Source organism: Curcuma longa, chromosome 15 (genome assembly GCF_044706935.1).
Source record: "Curcuma longa cultivar G26 ecotype Majalengka, Jawa Barat chromosome 15, ITB_CL_G26_1.1, whole genome shotgun sequence".
NCBI lineage: Eukaryota > Viridiplantae > Streptophyta > Magnoliopsida > Zingiberales > Zingiberaceae > Curcuma > Curcuma longa.
The window spans coordinates 3,401,774-3,406,119 of NC_133875.1; the positions used below are offsets into that span (position 1 = coordinate 3,401,774).

General features: G+C 39.2%; 1 pseudogene; it reads left to right on the forward strand.

The window, feature by feature from the left end:
• The first annotated feature begins 1,257 nt into the window (after positions 1 to 1,257).
• On the forward strand, positions 1,258 to 2,815 carry LOC141846325 (dimethylnonatriene synthase-like; annotated as a pseudogene).
• The last annotated feature ends 1,531 nt before the right edge of the window (positions 2,816 to 4,346 follow it).

The window sequence follows — 4,346 nt, forward strand, 5'->3', positions numbered from 1 at the left end:
ATATTAAAAAATCCTTTCAACTTAATCAAAATCACTCAAAACTCCCTACAACAATTTTGAAGTGATTTCAATCAAATTTAAATAATTTTGGTTAAATTGTTATACAATATTTTGATATACTAGTGCTCCATATATAATAATTTTGATCAAGTTGAATCACTTAATTATTACGGGCTGTAGCAATTGCGGTAGTAACTGTTATATGTTATAGTAGTTAAGTCGTAGTTATTCTCTACTGTACCAATTATGATTTAGGGGGTGTTTGGTTTAAGGTTCTCCAGATGTAAATGTTCAGTTGAGTTCTCAAAATTTGTGCAATGGACATCATATGGGTGTTTGAGTTTAGATGGTGAATGTACATATGAAGTTGGGGTAATGGAAGATTGGGGATTGGCAAAAAGGAACATATGTATTTTGATATTTTTTTTTGACAGGTAGTTGCCTTTTGATGAAAATTAATTTTTTATAATTTAATTTACTCTTTTCAATAATTCAAGTATTCAACTATTTAAGAAATAAAAAACTAACATTTTTTGTTCAAATTGATTTAGCTGCACTGTATTATTTGGAAGAACATATTTGGGCTTCATAAAGAATTTATGGGCTTATTTCACTTGAAATTTAGGTTGGACTCAACAGTCTTCTTGGGCCATTTTTAGAAGAATTAAATGTTTTAAGTAAATATAAAAGAGTACTTTGTAGTTTATTTATTAATTTATTACTTCTGACCAAAAACTAGTGCAACACCTGTGAATAACACAATCAAATATATAATTTTATCATTTAAAAAATATTCATTTTATGTAAGCAAAATTAATAGAAAAAGAGGCTATCCACAATTTTAATTTTCTTCCCTTCTTTTGCATACTTATTAATAATTTAATCTATGTAATTATCAGATGCTGATAAATTATTACTGACTAAGAGTCTAAGCTGCAGTTTTTCTATACAAGTTATCTAATCTATGCAATTTTCAGATGCATCTAAATTCTTGCTGATTAAATAATAATTCTTGTGCACAAGTCTTATTTAAATTGAAAATGATTTTCTCATTCACATTTTTCTATTATAATTAAGATTTATTTTCAATTTATTATAATCAAATCTCTTTTGCATCAATTGTTTAATACTCAGAAAAATGAGGATTTACTTCATAAATATATTTGAGTTGGTTATGATAGAATAGAATAGGACTATAATGAACATTATAAATAGGCTCTGTTATCTAATATAATCTATATATTTGGAGAAAGAAATATGGAGCTAATTATAACCTACTTGATCATCGCATTTATACTTGCACTAGCACTTCCGGCCATCCTCAGCCGCCGCCGCCGCCGCAGCCGCAAGTTTAACCTTCCCCCGGGTCCCAAGCCATGGCCGGTGATCGGAAACCTCCACCTGATCGGCCCGCTTATCCACCAATCCCTCCACGCCCTCGCCAAGAAGCACGGTCCCCTCATGTACCTCCGCCTCGGCTCCCGCCCCACCGTCGTCGGTTCCTCGGCCGCCGCCGCCCGGTTCTTCTTCAAGACCCACGATCTCTCCTTCTCCGACCGCCCCGACATGGCCGCCGGCAAGTACACAGCATACAATTATTCTGACATACTATGGACACCCTACGGCCCCTACTGCCGTCAGGCCCGCCGAGTCATGCTCACCGAGCTATTCAGCGCCAAACGACTCCCCTCCTGCGCCGAGGCCCATTTTCGACGCGTCGCAACCGGTCGTCCTCAGGGAGTTGCTCTTCGTCTTCGCGTTCAATGTCATCAGCCGCATGGCTTTTGGGAAGCAATACGTAGCACAGGACTTCAAGGAGGGGATCGAGGAAATAATGCTGTTTCAAGGAGTCCTCAACCTCGGCGACTACATTCCCTGGCTCGGATTCCTCGACCTGCACGGCTACGTCCGCCGGATGAAGCAGCTGGGACGGAAGCTCGACGGCTTGAACGAGCAAATTCTGGCCGACCACGAGGAGCGCCGCCTCCGCGAAGGTGACGCCTTCGTTGCCAAGGACATAGTCGACGTGCTCCTTCTGATGGCCGATGATCGAACCATGGACGACGATACCAGACTTGATAGGGACAGAATCAAGGCTTTCATTCAAGTAGATTAACAGATTACATCATTTCAATATTTGATTTGAATGCTTTAATTAACTAAATTTTATACAGGACATGTTCGTCGCCGCCTCCGACACGTCGTCGTTGACCATCGAATGGGCCATCTCGGAACTCGTCCGGAACCCCGAGAAACAGAGGAAGGCAGCAGAGGAGCTGGAGCAGGTGGTAGGCCGCGGGCGGTGGGTGGAGGAGGATGACATACCACAGCTTCCATACCTGGTAGCCATCGTCAAGGAGACGATGCGCTTGCACCCGGTGGCGCCGCTGCTCATGCCGCTGCTCGCTCGGGAGCACGCCGTCGCCGGCGAGGACTGCGGCGGGTACGAAGTGCCTGCGGGGACGATGGCGCTGGTGAACGTGTGGGCCATGGGACGAGACCCGGCTGTGTGGGAGGCGCCGGAGGAGTTCAGGCCGGAGCGGTTCTTGGGCAGCGCGGTCGACGTGAAGGGCCAGCACATGGAGCTGGTGCCGTTCGGGGCAGGGCGGAGGATATGCCCAGCGTACGAATTGGGAACGAAGATGATCCAGTTAGTTGTGGCCAATCTGGTTCAGGGATTCGAGTGGCAGCCGCCGGCGGGGGTGAGGGCGGAGGAGGTGAGCATGGAGGAGGCAGGCGGTATAACCCTGCCCTGCCGCGGAAGGTGCCACTGGAGGCGATCGTGGAGCCCAAACTGCCACATCATCTTTACTGATCCACGTATTATATTATATAATATGTCTACATGGAGTCCAAATTGCCACGTCATCTTTACTGATCCACGTATTATATAATATGTCTACTTGTCATAATACGAACGTGTAACTCATTAATAATGTAAAATATATAATCTATAATTTATTGGCTTCCATAAATTAAATGTTTATTTATTTAGAAGAATTGAATGTTTAATTATTTATTTTTTTGCTTCTTTACCAAAGACTTGTGCAAAACCCAATAACAAAATCAAAGATATAACTTTAAATTTTTTTAAATTTCTCATTTTAAGTAAGCATAATAATAATAATAATAATAATAATAATAATAATAATAATAATAAGAGATACCCCGAATGTATTGAACTAAGTTGACATTTGTCTAAGTGAATCAATTAATATTTTATTATTTGAATCCTCTTTTTAGCTACGTGCTTGAGTATATAATTGATGCATTAATAACCCTAACACTCTGTTTGGATGGGGTGAGGGAAGGTTCATTAACGGAAGGGGAAGGAAGGGGAAGGGAGGGAAAGGAAGGGGAAGGGAGGTATTTATATTTTTCTTGTTTGGGAGGAAGGGAAGGTTCATTAACGTAACATGTGCTACCTTGTTTGGGAGGAAGGGGAAGGAAATGAAGGTTAAATATATAAAATTACAAAAATATCCTTACTTGTTAAAATAGATCTATAATAATTTAGAAATAATTGTTCGTTAGGTATTTTATTTTATCTAATGCCTTATAACTATTCGTTCAATGAGTTCGTCAATCGAAATTATAAACTAAATATATAAAATTATAAAAATATCTTTATTTTTTAAAATAAATCTATATGTAAAAAAATATATATAGCTCATAAGATTAACAAAAATTAATATTTACAACTTAAATAAATAAAAAATTTAAAAAATAATAAGTAGATATATAAAAAATATGTGAAATACAGAATTTATACATTTTGGTACGATAAAAGATAAATCAATATTTATATATATATTTTTATAAAAATTTACTTGATATAAAATAAAAATTTATTGATGTAAAAATTTACGACGAAGTTAACATGATGAGATCCTGTGACGACTACGTTATGTGACGAGGAGCAACGGTGCAAAAATCTAATAGATAAATTATTTTAATAATTAATATTTTAATATAAGGGTAAAATTGGAATAAATATGTTTTAACATTTCCTTCCCCTTCCTTACACCCCAAATCGGAGTGTAAGGAATTGTGTCTATTTATGGCCATGCAAGGGGAAAGCTTACCCTTCCTTCCCCTTCTCTCCCCTTCCCTCACTTCTTTACAAACAAGGTTACAAATTCCCTTCCCCTTATTTACCCTTCCTTCCCCTTCCCTCACCTCCTCCCAAACAAGCCGTAAGAAAAGGCAAGTATACAAGCGAGAGATGAAGCTTCTATATAAGGTACATGAGGGGTCGTGCTTCTTAGCGAGGGAGTGGAGGGATTGATGGGGAAGCTGGCCAATTAGGTGGAGGTTTTTTATCAGAGCCGGTCCTAATTGTACAA